General features: G+C 46.3%; 6 non-coding genes and 1 pseudogene across 6 annotated transcripts; all 7 read right to left on the bottom strand.

The window, feature by feature from the left end:
• Window positions 1-233: 233 nt before the first annotated feature.
• Window positions 234-424, bottom strand: LOC130351795 (U2 spliceosomal RNA). Its single transcript, XR_008888345.1, has one exon. It is a non-coding gene; the product is annotated as a U2 spliceosomal RNA (small nuclear RNA).
• A 2,103-nt stretch (window positions 425-2,527) lies between these two features.
• LOC130351794 (U2 spliceosomal RNA) lies at window positions 2,528-2,718 on the bottom strand. The gene has a single exon (XR_008888344.1). It is a non-coding gene; the product is annotated as a U2 spliceosomal RNA (small nuclear RNA).
• A 2,092-nt stretch (window positions 2,719-4,810) lies between these two features.
• On the bottom strand, window positions 4,811-5,001 carry LOC130351792 (U2 spliceosomal RNA). Its single transcript, XR_008888342.1, has one exon. It is a non-coding gene; the product is annotated as a U2 spliceosomal RNA (small nuclear RNA).
• Window positions 5,002-7,108: 2,107 nt separating this feature from the next.
• On the bottom strand, window positions 7,109-7,299 carry LOC130351790 (U2 spliceosomal RNA). Its single transcript, XR_008888341.1, has one exon. It is a non-coding gene; the product is annotated as a U2 spliceosomal RNA (small nuclear RNA).
• A 2,076-nt stretch (window positions 7,300-9,375) lies between these two features.
• On the bottom strand, window positions 9,376-9,566 carry LOC130351789 (U2 spliceosomal RNA). The gene has a single exon (XR_008888340.1). It is a non-coding gene; the product is annotated as a U2 spliceosomal RNA (small nuclear RNA).
• A 2,095-nt stretch (window positions 9,567-11,661) lies between these two features.
• Window positions 11,662-11,855, bottom strand: LOC130351815 (U2 spliceosomal RNA). The gene has a single exon (XR_008888361.1). It is a non-coding gene; the product is annotated as a U2 spliceosomal RNA (small nuclear RNA).
• A 5,381-nt stretch (window positions 11,856-17,236) lies between these two features.
• LOC130351828 (U2 spliceosomal RNA) lies at window positions 17,237-17,454 on the bottom strand (annotated as a pseudogene).
• Window positions 17,455-17,899: the final 445 nt, after the last annotated feature.

Below are 17,899 nucleotides of genomic sequence, written 5' to 3'. Positions count from 1 at the left end.
CTACTCAAATGATCCAATTAAGGAGGCCATTTAGTCAGCAGCAGCAGAAGTCCTGTGCCTGGACGCTCCAACAGGGGCCAGACACAAGCAGAAGCAGAAGCAGCAGAAGCAGCAGCAGCACCACCTTTTGTTTTTTGGCTGCAGCAGCAGCAAGGCCCACAGGGCTGGCTAGCTGGCTAGCCAGCAAGCAGGTAGCAATGAAAGTAGGAATCTTTCTTTTTAACCCTGTAAGGGGGTGGTGCACTGTACCCGAAGATACTGCCATATCGGGTCAATGCATAGGGCGACGGAAGCAAGCTTCGAAATCGGCCCCCGTTCTCAAAAATCCATTTAATATATGGTCCCCAGATAGGGGACGTATCAGATATTAAACTGATAAGAACAGATACTACACTTGATCTTAGCCAAAAGGCCGAGAAGCGATAACCGTGAAAGGGGCGGGCCCAACAAGGTCCCCTTCATGGGCACTATCACTGCTTGCTGTCAGGGAGGCTGCCAGACAATTTTCCATGCACACTCTGGGCTGGGGGGCAGTCAACCACCAGTACACACAGCAGAACCTAAACCCATACCATTATTGCTAAGCAGCAAGACAGGGGCCCATTGCACTCCCACGGGGCCTTTTTAAATGCAATCCATAACCCGGATTTGCCAGGAACCCTTCTTACTCCTCCTACTTGCATGTGACACTGGGCTTAGGATCTGCATAGGAAACACACACACAAGCACACACCTACCTTTGTTGCCTGCAGATGCCTCCTTGGCTGTCCCCAAACGGTATCAAACCAACACCCACGGGAAGCTGTAAGCATAGAGGACATGCCTGCACCCCATTGGACTTACCTGTGTGGGTTAAATCCGGGTTATTTGACAACCTATGGCGGTGATGGTTCTGCTCAGGCAGAGCAGTGCTGATGCTCCTCATAAAGCTGTCGCTGCTGTGAAGGTTCTAGGTGACATCACAAATCCCTTTGGTTACATACACAACAAAGCTGGGTTGTTGTTGTTTACACTCTGCAAGGCCTGTGGAAGTGAGTGACATCATAGCACTGTAGTTCTGAGGGTTCAAGATGGATGCAACAATCTCCTGTTGCTTCTATGAAGGCCGTAATAGACGACATCACCAAACAGCTCCATAGTCACATACACAGCAAAACAGCAAAGGAGAGATGTTGTTTACACCTAGTGATGTCAGTGGTATTGAGTGACATCACAGCACAGTGCTAAGGCTCCTGGGCCTGGACACAGCAGCGGCTGCAATATCTCAACGGAGAATACGTTTATATCTATGTGTGTGTGTGCGCATATATATATATATATATATATATATATATATATATATATATATATTTCTCCGCCGAAATCACTTTTAAACCCATTTCCACCTTTTTTTCCCTTCTCTTCCTCTTACTTTTTTTTCACGTTTTTTTACGTTTTTCTCCTTTTCGCCTCTTTTCTGGGCGTATTATTCTTCTTTTTCTTCTTTTTTTTCGTCTAATGCATACCCCATCAGTGCAGCAATGCTTATTCAATACCGCCAGCAGATGGAGACACTGGGGGATAATTTTCTAAGGATTTATACAGATTTTTCCTGTCTGAATTTGTCGCACAGAAAGTTGCAGGCCAAATATGTGTGACATTTCTGCGACTTTAGCTTCTAGAGCATTTTTACAACATTATACATAGGTGCTGAATACATAAAAAGCGACTGTTCAGCGACAGACAAGTCGCATCGGCTGAAAGTAGGCCAGAATGTCAGTCCATGTTGGAGCAGGTTTAGATACAGTCTAAAGCATAGATCTCAAAGTCTGTGCACAGAATTTAGCAAGGGCCTCGCACCTTCTGATGCATCAGGTAGGTGCACAATAGCATAGCCTAACCCTCTGTACTTTGGTCTATATTGATGCGGGACATAGACAGCCAGCTGATGACCAATCCATTAGTGCAATGGATGGCTGGAAGCATTTGTCTTTGCCTTTGCAATACCACAGAAGCAATGCATGGTCAATGTACAGCAATGACACACCTGTGTGAACAGCCAGGAGACCCCCCCCCCCCCCCCCCATGTTATGTTACATAGTTACATAGTTAGTACGGTCGAAAAAAGACATATGTCCATCACGTTCAACCAGGGAATTAAGGGGTAGGGGTGTGGCGCGATATTGGGGAAGGGATGAGATTTTATATTTCTTCATAAGCATTAATCTTATTTTGTCAATTAGGAACATTCAGCACCCACCCGCTATCAAGGCAGCTGCCTATCATGTCATGCCCTACCTGCACAGGTGTGCTGGCTACTCAAATGATCCAATTAAGGAGGCCATTTAGTCAGCAGCAGCAGAAGTCCTGTGCCTGGACGCTCCAACAGGGGCCAGACACAAGCAGAAGCAGAAGCAGCAGAAGCAGCAGCAGCACCACCTTTTGTTTTTTGGCTGCAGCAGCAGCAAGGCCCACAGGGCTGGCTAGCTGGCTAGCCAGCAAGCAGGTAGCAATGAAAGTAGGAATCTTTCTTTTTAACCCTGTAAGGGGGTGGTGCACTGTACCCGAAGATACTGCCATATCGGGTCAATGCATAGGGCGACGGAAGCAAGCTTCGAAATCGGCCCCCGTTCTCAAAAATCCATTTAATATATGGTCCCCAGATAGGGGACGTATCAGATATTAAACTGATAAGAACAGATACTACACTTGATCTTAGCCAAAAGGCCGAGAAGCGATAACCGTGAAAGGGGCGGGCCCAACAAGGTCCCCTTCATGGGCACTATCACTGCTTGCTGTCAGGGAGGCTGCCAGACAATTTTCCATGCACACTCTGGGCTGGGGGGCAGTCAACCACCAGTACACACAGCAGAACCTAAACCCATACCATTATTGCTAAGCAGCAAGACAGGGGCCCATTGCACTCCCACGGGGCCTTTTTAAATGCAATCCATAACCCGGATTTGCCAGGAACCCTTCTTACTCCTCCTACTTGCATGTGACACTGGGCTTAGGATCTGCATAGGAAACACACACACAAGCACACACCTACCTTTGTTGCCTGCAGATGCCTCCTTGGCTGTCCCCAAACGGTATCAAACCAACACCCACGGGAAGCTGTAAGCATAGAGGACATGCCTGCACCCCATTGGACTTACCTGTGTGGGTTAAATCCGGGTTATTTGACAACCTATGGCGGTGATGGTTCTGCTCAGGCAGAGCAGTGCTGATGCTCCTCATAAAGCTGTCGCTGCTGTGAAGGTTCTAGGTGACATCACAAATCCCTATGGTTACATACACAACAAAGCTGGGTTGTTGTTGTTTACACTCTGCAAGGCCTGTGGAAGTGAGTGACATCATAGCACTGTAGTTCTGAGGGTTCAAGATGGATGCAACAATCTCCTGTTGCTTCTATGAAGGCCGTAATAGACGACATCACCAAACAGCTCCATAGTCACATACACAGCAAAGGAGAGATGTTGTTTACACCTAGTGATGTCAGTGGTATTGAGTGACATCACAGCACAGTGCTAAGGCTCCTGGGCCTGGACACAGCAGCGGCTGCAATATCTCAACGGAGAATACGTTTATATCTATGTGTGTGTGTGCGCATATATATATATATATATATATATATATATATATATATATATATATTTCTCCGCCGAAATCACTTTTAAACCCATTTCCACCTTTTTTTCCCTTCTCTTCCTCTTACTTTTTTTTCACGTTTTTTTACGTTTTTCTCCTTTTCGCCTCTTTTCTGGGCGTATTATTCTTCTTTTTCTTCTTTTTTTTCGTCTAATGCATACCCCATCAGTGCAGCAATGCTTATTCAATACCGCCAGCAGATGGAGACACTGGGGGATAATTTTCTAAGGATTTATACTGATTTTTCCTGTCTGAATTTGTCGCACAGAAAGTTGCAGGCCAAATATGTGTGACATTTCTGCGACTTTAGCTTCTAGAGCATTTTTACAACATTATACATAGGTGCTGAATACATAAAAAGCGACTGTTCAGCGACAGACAAGTCGCATCGGCTGAAAGTAGGCCAGAATGTCAGTCCATGTTGGAGCAGGTTTAGATACAGTCTAAAGCATAGATCTCAAAGTCTGTGCACAGAATTTAGCAAGGGCCTCGCACCTTCTGATGCATCAGGTAGGTGCACAATAGCATAGCCTAACCCTCTGTACTTTGGTCTATATTGATGCGGGACATAGACAGCCAGCTGATGACCAATCCATTAGTGCAATGGATGGCTGGAAGCATTTGTCTTTGCCTTTGCAATACCACAGAAGCAATGCATGGTCAATGTACAGCAATGACACACCTGTGTGAACAGCCAGGAGACCCCCCCCCCCCCCCCCATGTTATGTTACATAGTTACATAGTTAGTACGGTCGAAAAAAGACATATGTCCATCACGTTCAACCAGGGAATTAAGGGGTAGGGGTGTGGCGCGATATTGGGGAAGGGATGAGATTTTATATTTCTTCATAAGCATTAATCTTATTTTGTCAATTAGGAACATTCAGCACCCACCCGCTATCAAGGCAGCTGCCTATCATGTCATGCCCTACCTGCACAGGTGTGCTGGCTACTCAAATGATCCAATTAAGGAGGCCATTTAGTCAGCCAGCAGAAGTCCTGTGCCTGGACGCTCCAACAGGGGCCAGACACAAGCAGAAGCAGAAGCAGCAGAAGCAGCAGCAGCACCACCTTTTGTTTTTTGGCTGCAGCAGCAGCAAGGCCCACAGGGCTGGCTAGCTGGCTAGCCAGCAAGCAGGTAGCAATGAAAGTAGGAATCTTTCTTTTTAACCCTGTAAGGGGGTGGTGCACTGTACCCGAAGATACTGCCATATCGGGTCAATGCATAGGGCGACGGAAGCAAGCTTCGAAATCGGCCCCCGTTCTCAAAAATCCATTTAATATATGGTCCCCAGATAGGGGACGTATCAGATATTAAACTGATAAGAACAGATACTACACTTGATCTTAGCCAAAAGGCCGAGAAGCGATAACCGTGAAAGGGGCGGGCCCAACAAGGTCCCCTTCATGGGCACTATCACTGCTTGCTGTCAGGGAGGCTGCCAGACAATTTTCCATGCACACTCTGGGCTGGGGGGCAGTCAACCACCAGTACACACAGCAGAACCTAAACCCATACCATTATTGCTAAGCAGCAAGACAGGGGCCCATTGCACTCCCACGGGGCCTTTTTAAATGCAATCCATAACCCGGATTTGCCAGGAACCCTTCTTACTCCTCCTACTTGCATGTGACACTGGGCTTAGGATCTGCATAGGAAACACACACACAAGCACACACCTACCTTTGTTGCCTGCAGATGCCTCCTTGGCTGTCCCCAAACGGTATCAAACCAACACCCACGGGAAGCTGTAAGCATAGAGGACATGCCTGCACCCCATTGGACTTACCTGTGTGGGTTAAATCCGGGTTATTTGACAACCTATGGCGGTGATGGTTCTGCTCAGGCAGAGCAGTGCTGATGCTCCTCATAAAGCTGTCGCTGCTGTGAAGGTTCTAGGTGACATCACAAATCCCTTTGGTTACATACACAACAAAGCTGGGTTGTTGTTGTTTACACTCTGCAAGGCCTGTGGAAGTGAGTGACATCATAGCACTGTAGTTCTGAGGGTTCAAGATGGATGCAACAATCTCCTGTTGCTTCTATGAAGGCCGTAATAGACGACATCACCAAACAGCTCCATAGTCACATACACAGCAAAGGAGAGATGTTGTTTACACCTAGTGATGTCAGTGGTATTGAGTGACATCACAGCACAGTGCTAAGGCTCCTGGGCCTGGACACAGCAGCGGCTGCAATATCTCAACGGAGAATACGTTTATATCTATGTGTGTGTGTGCGCATATATATATATATATATATATATATATATATATATATATATATATATATATATATTTCTCCGCCGAAATCACTTTTAAACCCATTTCCACCTTTTTTTCCCTTCTCTTCCTCTTACTTTTTTTTCAAGTTTTTTTACGTTTTTCTCCTTTTCGCCTCTTTTCTGGGCGTATTATTCTTCTTTTTCTTCTTTTTTTTCGTCTAATGCATACCCCATCAGTGCAGCAATGCTTATTCAATACCGCCAGCAGATGGAGACACTGGGGGATAATTTTCTAAGGATTTATACTGATTTTTCCTGTCTGAATTTGTCGCACAGAAAGTTGCAGGCCAAATATGTGTGACATTTCTGCGACTTTAGCTTCTAGAGCATTTTTACAACATTATACATAGGTGCTGAATACATAAAAAGCGACTGTTCAGCGACAGACAAGTCGCATCGGCTGAAAGTAGGCCAGAATGTCAGTCCATGTTGGAGCAGGTTTAGATACAGTCTAAAGCATAGATCTCAAAGTCTGTGCACAGAATTTAGCAAGGGCCTCGCACCTTCTGATGCATCAGGTAGGTGCACAATAGCATAGCCTAACCCTCTGTACTTTGGTCTATATTGATGCGGGACATAGACAGCCAGCTGATGACCAATCCATTAGTGCAATGGATGGCTGGAAGCATTTGTCTTTGCCTTTGCAATACCACAGAAGCAATGCATGGTCAATGTACAGCAATGACACACCTGTGTGAACAGCCAGGAGACACCCCCCCCCCCCCCCCCCATGTTATGTTACATAGTTACATAGTTAGTACGGTCGAAAAAAGACATATGTCCATCACGTTCAACCAGGGAATTAAGGGGTAGGGGTGTGGCGCGATATTGGGGAAGGGATGAGATTTTATATTTCTTCATAAGCATTAATCTTATTTTGTCAATTAGGAACATTCAGCACCCACCCGCTATCAAGGCAGCTGCCTATCATGTCATGCCCTACCTGCACAGGTGTGCTGGCTACTCAAATGATCCAATTAAGGAGGCCATTTAGTCAGCAGCAGCAGAAGTCCTGTGCCTGGACGCTCCAACAGGGGCCAGACACAAGCAGAAGCAGAAGCAGCAGAAGCAGCAGCAGCACCACCTTTTGTTTTTTGGCTGCAGCAGCAGCAAGGCCCACAGGGCTGGCTAGCTGGCTAGCCAGCAAGCAGGTAGCAATGAAAGTAGGAATCTTTCTTTTTAACCCTGTAAGGGGGTGGTGCACTGTACCCGAAGATACTGCCATATCGGGTCAATGCATAGGGCGACGGAAGCAAGCTTCGAAATCGGCCCCCGTTCTCAAAAATCCATTTAATATATGGTCCCCAGATAGGGGACGTATCAGATATTAAACTGATAAGAACAGATACTACACTTGATCTTAGCCAAAAGGCCGAGAAGCGATAACCGTGAAAGGGGCGGGCCCAACAAGGTCCCCTTCATGGGCACTATCACTGCTTGCTGTCAGGGAGGCTGCCAGACAATTTTCCATGCACACTCTGGGCTGGGGGGCAGTCAACCACCAGTACACACAGCAGAACCTAAACCCATACCATTATTGCTAAGCAGCAAGACAGGGGCCCATTGCACTCCCACGGGGCCTTTTTAAATGCAATCCATAACCCGGATTTGCCAGGAACCCTTCTTACTCCTCCTACTTGCATGTGACACTGGGCTTAGGATCTGCATAGGAAACACACACACAAGCACACACCTACCTTTGTTGCCTGCAGATGCCTCCTTGGCTGTCCCCAAACGGTATCAAACCAACACCCACGGGAAGCTGTAAGCATAGAGGACATGCCTGCACCCCATTGGACTTACCTGTGTGGGTTAAATCCGGGTTATTTGACAACCTATGGCGGTGATGGTTCTGCTCAGGCAGAGCAGTGCTGATGCTCCTCATAAAGCTGTCGCTGCTGTGAAGGTTCTAGGTGACATCACAAATCCCTTTGGTTACATACACAACAAAGCTGGGTTGTTGTTGTTTACACTCTGCAAGGCCTGTGGAAGTGAGTGACATCATAGCACTGTAGTTCTGAGGGTTCAAGATGGATGCAACAATCTCCTGTTGCTTCTATGAAGGCCGTAATAGACAACATCACCAAACAGCTCCATAGTCACATACACAGCAAAGGAGAGATGTTGTTTACACCTAGTGATGTCAGTGGTATTGAGTGACATCACAGCACAGTGCTAAGGCTCCTGGGCCTGGACACAGCAGCGGCTGCAATATCTCAACGGAGAATACGTTTATATCTATGTGTGTGTGTGCGCATATATATATATATATATATATATATTAATCCGCCGAAATCACTTTTAAACCCATTTCCACCTTTTTTTCCCTTCTCTTCCTCTTACTTTTTTTTCACGTTTTTTTACGTTTTTCTCCTTTTCGCCTCTTTTCTGGGCGTATTATTCTTCTTTTTCTTCTTTTTTTTCGTCTAATGCATACCCCATCAGTGCAGCAATGCTTATTCAATACCGCCAGCAGATGGAGACACTGGGGGATAATTTTCTAAGGATTTATACTGATTTTTCCTGTCTGAATTTGTCGCACAGAAAGTTGCAGGCCAAATATGTGTGACATTTCTGCGACTTTAGCTTCTAGAGCATTTTTACAACATTATACATAGGTGCTGAATACATAAAAAGCGACTGTTCAGCGACAGACAAGTCGCATCGGCTGAAAGTAGGCCAGAATGTCAGTCCATGTTGGAGCAGGTTTAGATACAGTCTAAAGCATAGATCTCAAAGTCTGTGCACAGAATTTAGCAAGGGCCTCGCACCTTCTGATGCATCAGGTAGGTGCACAATAGCATAGCCTAACCCTCTGTACTTTGGTCTATATTGATGCGGGACATAGACAGCCAGCTGATGACCAATCCATTAGTGCAATGGATGGCTGGAAGCATTTGTCTTTGCCTTTGCAATACCACAGAAGCAATGCATGGTCAATGTACAGCAATGACACACCTGTGTGAACAGCCAGGAGACCCCCCCCCCCCCCCCCCCATGTTATGTTACATAGTTACATAGTTAGTACGGTCGAAAAAAGACATATGTCCATCACGTTCAACCAGGGAATTAAGGGGTAGGGGTGTGGCGCGATATTGGGGAAGGGATGAGATTTTATATTTCTTCATAAGCATTAATCTTATTTTGTCAATTAGGAACATTCAGCACCCACCCGCTATCAAGGCAGCTGCCTATCATGTCATGCCCTACCTGCACAGGTGTGCTGGCTACTCAAATGATCCAATTAAGGAGGCCATTTAGTCAGCAGCAGCAGAAGTCCTGTGCCTGGACGCTCCAACAGGGGCCAGACACAAGCAGAAGCAGAAGCAGCAGAAGCAGCAGCAGCACCACCTTTTGTTTTTTGGCTGCAGCAGCAGCAAGGCCCACAGGGCTGGCTAGCTGGCTAGCCAGCAAGCAGGTAGCAATGAAAGTAGGAATCTTTCTTTTTAACCCTGTAAGGGGGTGGTGCACTGTACCCGAAGATACTGCCATATCGGGTCAATGCATAGGGCGACGGAAGCAAGCTTCGAAATCGGCCCCCGTTCTCAAAAATCCATTTAATATATGGTCCCCAGATAGGGGACGTATCAGATATTAAACTGATAAGAACAGATACTACACTTGATCTTAGCCAAAAGGCCGAGAAGCGATAACCGTGAAAGGGGCGGGCCCAACAAGGTCCCCTTCATGGGCACTATCACTGCTTGCTGTCAGGGAGGCTGCCAGACAATTTTCCATGCACACTCTGGGCTGGGGGGCAGTCAACCACCAGTACACACAGCAGAACCTAAACCCATACCATTATTGCTAAGCAGCAAGACAGGGGCCCATTGCACTCCCACGGGGCCTTTTTAAATGCAATCCATAACCCGGATTTGCCAGGAACCCTTCTTACTCCTCCTACTTGCATGTGACACTGGGCTTAGGATCTGCATAGGAAACACACACACAAGCACACACCTACCTTTGTTGCCTGCAGATGCCTCCTTGGCTGTCCCCAAACGGTATCAAACCAACACCCACGGGAAGCTGTAAGCATAGAGGACATGCCTGCACCCCATTGGACTTACCTGTGTGGGTTAAATCCGGGTTATTTGACAACCTATGGCGGTGATGGTTCTGCTCAGGCAGAGCAGTGCTGATGCTCCTCATAAAGCTGTCGCTGCTGTGAAGGTTCTAGGTGACATCACAAATCCCTTTGGTTACATACACAACAAAGCTGGGTTGTTGTTGTTTACACTCTGCAAGGCCTGTGGAAGTGAGTGACATCATAGCACTGTAGTTCTGAGGGTTCAAGATGGATGCAACAATCTCCTGTTGCTTCTATGAAGGCCGTAATAGACGACATCACCAAACAGCTCCATAGTCACATACACAGCAAAGGAGAGATGTTGTTTACACCTAGTGATGTCAGTGGTATTGAGTGACATCACAGCACAGTGCTAAGGCTCCTGGGCCTGGACACAGCAGCGGCTGCAATATCTCAACGGAGAATACGTTTATATCTATGTGTGTGTGTGCGCATATATATATATATATATATATATATATATATATATATATATATATATTTCTCCGCCGAAATCACTTTTAAACCCATTTCCACCTTTTTTTCCCTTCTCTTCCTCTTACTTTTTTTTCACGTTTTTTTACGTTTTTCTCCTTTTCGCCTCTTTTCTGGGCGTATTATTCTTCTTTTTCTTCTTTTTTTTCGTCTAATGCATACCCCATCAGTGCAGCAATGCTTATTCAATACCGCCAGCAGATGGAGACACTGGGGGATAATTTTCTAAGGATTTATACTGATTTTTCCTGTCTGAATTTGTCGCACAGAAAGTTGCAGGCCAAATATGTGTGACATTTCTGCGACTTTAGCTTCTAGAGCATTTTTACAACATTATACATAGGTGCTGAATACATAAAAAGCGACTGTTCAGCGACAGACAAGTCGCATCGGCTGAAAGTAGGCCAGAATGTCAGTCCATGTTGGAGCAGGTTTAGATACAGTCTAAAGCATAGATCTCAAAGTCTGTGCACAGAATTTAGCAAGGGCCTCGCACCTTCTGATGCATCAGGTAGGTGCACAATAGCATAGCCTAACCCTCTGTACTTTGGTCTATATTGATGCGGGACATAGACAGCCAGCTGATGACCAATCCATTAGTGCAATGGATGGCTGGAAGCATTTGTCTTTGCCTTTGCAATACCACAGAAGCAATGCATGGTCAATGTACAGCAATGACACACCTGTGTGAACAGCCAGGAGACCCCCCCCCCCCCCCCATGTTATGTTACATAGTTACATAGTTAGTACGGTCGAAAAAAGACATATGTCCATCACGTTCAACCAGGGAATTAAGGGGTAGGGGTGTGGCGCGATATTGGGGAAGGGATGAGATTTTATATTTCTTCATAAGCATTAATCTTATTTTGTCAATTAGGAACATTCAGCACCCACCCGCTATCAAGGCAGCTGCCTATCATGTCATGCCCTACCTGCACAGGTGTGCTGGCTACTCAAATGATCCAATTAAGGAGGCCATTTAGTCAGCAGCAGCAGAAGTCCTGTGCCTGGACGCTCCAACAGGGGCCAGACACAAGCAGAAGCAGAAGCAGCAGAAGCAGCAGCAGCACCACCTTTTGTTTTTTGGCTGCAGCAGCAGCAAGGCCCACAGGGCTGGCTAGCTGGCTAGCCAGCAAGCAGGTAGCAATGAAAGTAGGAATCTTTCTTTTTAACCCTGTAAGGGGGTGGTGCACTGTACCCGAAGATACTGCCATATCGGGTCAATGCATAGGGCGACGGAAGCAAGCTTCGAAATCGGCCCCCGTTCTCAAAAATCCATTTAATATATGGTCCCCAGATAGGGGACGTATCAGATATTAAACTGATAAGAACAGATAAGGTTTCAACAAAATTTTATTCAATAAATAAGAAACCATACAAAATTTAAAATGCAAAATAATAAAAGGTTCACAAAAGTTTTAAAATACAAATAATAAAACCAGTAATAAAAGGAGAAAAAATAAAAATGGCAGGATAAAACATTATACAAATGTCATAAAAACTGATTATATTGTTATTTCGTTCCATAGAGGCAGACACCACATGGATGCTGCCTCGCTGGCCCCCAACTGTTTCTTGTCTCTTAGGTAATAGATGTACATCTCACTCAGGGCCAGCTTTATACAGTTTTTAACATCAATAAAATCATGTTTAAAAAGTAAGATGTTCCTAACTTTCCAGATGGCATTTTTAAAACAATTAATAATCATCCAGCAGATCATCTGCTGTTTAAAATTGGGGCAGTTAAAAAGACCGTAAAAGACACATTCGTGATTAAAATCTTTTAGGCCGCAGGCCCACTTCAAAAGTGGGCCTACCTTCCTCCAAAGCTCCCGTGCAAAAGGGCAGTTCCAAAATATGTGCAGCACCGTTTCGTCCACTCCGCAGCCATCTCTCGGGCACTTGGCTCTCGCCACCAGTCCTCGCCTGTGCTGGAACTCACGAGTAGGGAGGCACTGGTGGACGATTGCCCAGGCAAGATCCCTGTGTACATTCGCCAGAAACTTCCCGTACACGTTCCGCCATACCTTTTTGGATCTTGCCTGTGTGAAATTGGACACTGCCAGGGTAACCTCACTCCGCCTGAGGACCTTTGATACCTTTCTCTGGTCCCCCAGTATGTCAGGCTCCAAATCTTGGAGACCTAGGAGCCTGACTGTCTTTTCCAACACCACATAATGTTTTGGGGGACACAGAAGCACCGGAGCGTTCAGAGGGATGCGCAACCATCTTTTAAAAACCATGCCCGCAGCGTACCTTAAAAAGCAGCTAAAAATGCCATCGGATTTAATAATTTTAAAACAGAAACAGAAATACTTTATGTAAAAGAAAGTAAAAAGGTTAGGAACATCTTTCCCGCCATTATCTTTACTTTTGTACATAAAATCACGCTTTAATTTCTCCATTTTTGAACCCCATAAAAAAGTAAAAACAATTCTAGTTACTTTTTTTATGTATAAAATAGATGGAGGAAATACCATGGCAATGTATAGCATAATAGGGAGTAAAACCATCTTTATTATTAAAATCTTCCCCTCCATGGTAAGGTTTCTAAGATTCCACATTAAAATCTTCTTCTCCATCTTAGCTATAGCTGAATCCCAGTTAGGGCTCCCATCATTGACCTGGTTAAAAACAATACCTAAAACTTTAATTTGATCCTGTTGCATTGTGACTCCTGGGGTGATGGATGAATCCCAGGAGCCAATATAAAAACAGTCACATTTATCTGTGTTTAGCTTAAAACCAGAGACCTCGCAGAAATAGCTGGTGTTCCTCAATGCCCCCCTCATGGATGGAGAGTCCGGGCACAGTATGGTGACATCATCCATGTACCCCAACACCTTTAGATGGGTCCCTCCTCCACCAGGTATCGGTACGCCTCTTACTACCCGGTCTTTTCTGAGGAGGGCCATCAGTGGTTCGATTGCGCAAATAAAAAGGAGTGGGGACAGGGGGCAGCCCTGTTTGACACCTGATAAAAGAGGAACACCGCTGGTTAAAAAGCCATTAACAGAGACTTGACTAAAACAGGATCGGTATAAAAGCATGATTCGGCTTAAAATCGTTTCAGGCACTGCCATCTTTTTAAGAACTAAAAACAGGTATTCATGGGAGACCCTATCAAAGGCTTTTTCAAAGTCTAAGGATAAAATTGCTACAGTTTGATTTCTATCCTTAAAATACCATAAAACATCTCTTAAAATATTTAGGGATTCAGCTATAGACCTTCCAGGTACCCCACAAACCTGATTTGGGTGAATTAATTTATGAATAAAAGGTTTAAAACGGACAGCTAATAACTTGGCTAAAACTTTATAATCGACATTTAAAAGTGTGATGGGGCGCCAATTTTTTAGCATATCCTTTTCACCCTTTTTAAAAAGTAATGATACAATCCCCCTCCTCCAGGAAGGGGGAAGTTCATTAACAATAAAAGTTTCTTTATACAATAAAACCATATCATCCTTTAAAATATCCCAAAAAGCTAAATAAAATTCGATGGGTAAACCATCTTCCCCAGGGGCCTTCCCACTAGAAAAACTTTTAAAAACAAATAAAAGTTCATCTAAGTTAAGATCACGGGATAAAACCTCCTGGTCTAAAACATCTAGCTTAAAATCAAGGGAATTAAGAACATGTTCTAAAAAGGATGGATTAAGATCTTTCTTATTAAAAAGAAGCTGGTAGAAGTTAAAAACTGCATCTAACATGCCTTTTGGAGTGGATTCACCCTCAAGGTTTTGGATGATATCCCTCCTATTCATCACTTTTTTAAAAAAGAAACGGGAACATTTCTCGCCCTCCTCCAGGTGCTGCACATGTGAGTTAAAAATGATTTGTTTCCCTTTCTTTTCTATGGCATGTTTTATTTCAGTTTTAAGGTTTAAAATATCATTTTCTACATCCATACCAGCTTCTTTCAATTTAAAAAGTACATTTAAACGCATGTTAAGAACATAAAACCACTGTTTTTCCATTTTTGCCTTCTTCTTACCTGCTTTGATAAAAAAAAATCTGATTTTAGATTTGGTGCCCTCCCACCAGTGCAGCATAGGCTCGTGGGGTTTTCTTTGTGATTGCCAGCATTGGTAGGTCCGCACAAACTCCTCTTTTATCTCAGGGTCCTCTAGGAGTGTGGTGTTTAATCTCCAGAGGCCCCTTTTTGCTTTTTGCTCCCCCTCTAGCTCCAGGCCCACCAAGAGGAGCTTATGATCAGAGAAGATATTCTGCTCGAGCGTGCATTTCAGGGGTTTAAAAGCTCTAGAGGAAAAAATAAAATCGATTCTGGAGCTCACTCTTCCATTGGACCATGTGGCGCCCGGGTCCTCCGGCAAGAGATCCTTCCAGCAATCTTTCAAATTAAAATCATCAATAACATTTTTAAGCAGGTAAGAAGTGCGGTCTTTACGATTAATATCCCCACCCTGCCGGTGTTCCCCATCACGTATGCAGTTAAAATCACCTCCCACCAGCAGGGGGGAAGACCCAACACAAAACAGTGGTAAAATTTCAAATAGTTCTGCCCGCTCCTGTTTATCAGGAGGGGCATACACATTTAAAACACAAATTAAAAGTCCATTAAAATATAGATGAATTAAAAGAGCTCTGCCAGGCACAATCTCAGTTACTGTATGAATAGAAAAGGACTGGCCTCGGCAGAGCAGCCCAACACCCACAGAACGACAGTCATTTGCACCGGACCATATGGATGGGCCCAGCTTCCAGTCTTCTTTTAAGTCTTTATAGTCCATTTTACTAGGGATTCCACATTCTTGTAGCAGGCAAAGGTCAAAGTCACATGTCTCTAGATAAGAAAATAAAGCAGCCCTGCGATCAGGGCTCTTTAAGGACCTCACATTGAGTGAGGCAATTTTTACAGGGATAGGCATAGTTTATGGAGAGTCCGTGCTTGGAGAATCAAAGTCAATAATAAGCTGCGTACCGTCATCCCCCGCCTGCGGGGTCATCAGCTCCTTGATGTTCTGAGGGTCGGAGCTTGAGATCGATGATGCCCCGACCCTGAGCTCGCTCTCGTCCGAACTACGGCACGCCGCTTTCCTTTGAATGTCTTCCTCTTCTTCTTCTCTTTGTCTTTTAAATGTCACACTGCTATCCATATCCTCTGTGTTGCTCTCACTCGATGTAATCTCTGGCCCCCGGCTGATGGATCTGCGTCTTCTTTCATCTTTTGACGACTGGAACTGCTGCACAGGGGCCTGTGAGGCCTCTTTTCCGGAACCTTTGCCGCTACCTTGGGAAGTTTTCATCGCTTGTACCCCAGCAAGCGTTGCTGAGGACTGTTGCTCCAACTTCCCCATCGATCGACGATGGCCAGTTTTACCCACCGGGTCCACTGCTGGCGGGGCAGCAAACCCTGGTTTGGCGCCACTTGTCTTCTTGGCCCTGTCCTGTATAGGCGGAGTAACAGGACCAGGCTCAGACCTGGCCACCTGGCTCCCCTTCCGGCGGGCTTTCACCGGGGCCTCTTCGTCCGGAGCAGGGCGACCCTGGGCCAAGCCAGTACCTGGCTTATGCTGCAATTTTGGGTCCACCTCTGCCCCCACCGAGGCCCGTCGGCTGCCACCCGCCACAGGTGAGCCCCCTTCAGAAGTTTCGGCGGGCTCTTGAGCCAGGTAGGAAGTCGATCGACGTCTTTCAATTTCCCGGGCAGTAAACTCGATCACCCGCCCGGGCTTCGTGGAATCCCCATGGCCTCCCCCTAGCACTACCACCGGTGGGCCCCCCGATGGAGCACCAGAGGTCTTGGGCCTGGACCCATCAGTACCTGCCATCTGGGGTTTGGGCATCTTAAAAAAGGACGTCTTTTGTCCTGTCCCCTCTTTGGGTGGGCCCAGCCTTGACCCACCCATCGTAGTTTTTGCTTTATGGGGACAGGAATTAAAATCGTGATTTTCCTCTCCACAGAGGTTGCACCTTATCGTATGGCTACATCTTGAGGCTATGTGACCTTCTTGGCCACACCTATTGCAGCGAATCACACGCTCCGCGCCGCAGGTCTCCTGGGTGTGGCCAAACCTCAAGCAATTTCGGCAATACATAGGCATTTGAGGATAGAACAGGAAGCCCCGAACTCTCCCGATGGCAAAATTTGGGGGCGGATGGCAAAGACCCCCAATACCACCGGGATCCTTACGGAGCTTGACCCAGAACTTCCTCTTGCCGTTCCAGAACCGCACGGAGTTCAAGATTTTGTTTGCGAATCGCACCTCTTCGCAGTATCGCTGAAGAAAAGTGGCTATATCCTCCGTGGTCACATGAGGGCTGTGCATAGCCACCACCAACGGTATATGTTCCTCACCATAGAGGAACTGGAACGAAAGACCGTCGAGTCGATCGTCCCTCTGGTCCGCACCAGACAAGGTTGCATAGATGTTATCGCAACACGCCGTGGCCGTGAAGGTGACGGTATACAGGCCACGGCTTTCCTGGTCATTTAGACACAGGATGTCCTCCCTATTGAGGCGGAAGTAGTCAAGAAGAATCACCTCCGCAATGAAGCGGAGGTTCTTCAACTGACGATGGCTCTCCGACACCTCTATGCGGATGGTATTTCGCATCGACATTTCCCCAGAGGGGAAAGCCCAGGAGAACGGCATCTTCCACACCCAGGGACTAAGCCCCTTCCCCAATAGCAGCAGGGGCTCGGAATCCCGCTATAAAAGCGGAACCCTTACCCAAGGCAGAGGTCGGGGGTACCCTAGGTGCTTCCGAAGCTACAGGTAACGCTCAACGTACCGAAAATGCCTTCTGAGACACAAGGTCCCAGAGACAGGGGGATCGCAACTCGTTGTCTGTGGACTAAGCCCGCTCCCCAATAGCAGCAAGGGGTTGAAGTCCCTCCGTAAGGAGAGACAATCCCCCAAGGCCGAGAAGCGGGGTACCACAGACACCTTCCGACCAGACCAAATGCAGATACTACACTTGATCTTAGCCAAAAGGCCGAGAAGCGATAACCGTGAAAGGGGCGGGCCCAACAAGGTCCCCTTCATGGGCACTATCACTGCTTGCTGTCAGGGAGGCTGCCAGACAATTTTCCATGCACACTCTGGGCTGGGGGGCAGTCAACCACCAGTACACACAGCAGAACCTAAACCCATACCATTATTGCTAAGCAGCAAGACAGGGGCCCATTGCACTCCCACGGGGCCTTTTTAAATGCAATCCATAACCCGGATTTGCCAGGAACCCTTCTTACTCCTCCTACTTGCATGTGACACTGGGCTTAGGATCTGCATAGGAAACACACACACAAGCACACACCTACCTTTGTTGCCTGCAGATGCCTCCTTGGCTGTCCCCAAACGGTATCAAACCAACACCCACGGGAAGCTGTAAGCATAGAGGACATGCCTGCACCCCATTGGACTTACCTGTGTGGGTTAAATCCGGGTTATTT

This window comes from Hyla sarda, unplaced genomic scaffold, assembly GCF_029499605.1.
Source record: "Hyla sarda isolate aHylSar1 unplaced genomic scaffold, aHylSar1.hap1 scaffold_998, whole genome shotgun sequence".
In the NCBI taxonomy this organism is placed as follows: Eukaryota; Metazoa; Chordata; class Amphibia; order Anura; family Hylidae; genus Hyla; species Hyla sarda.
This window is presented reverse-complemented; position numbering and strand designations above follow the sequence as displayed.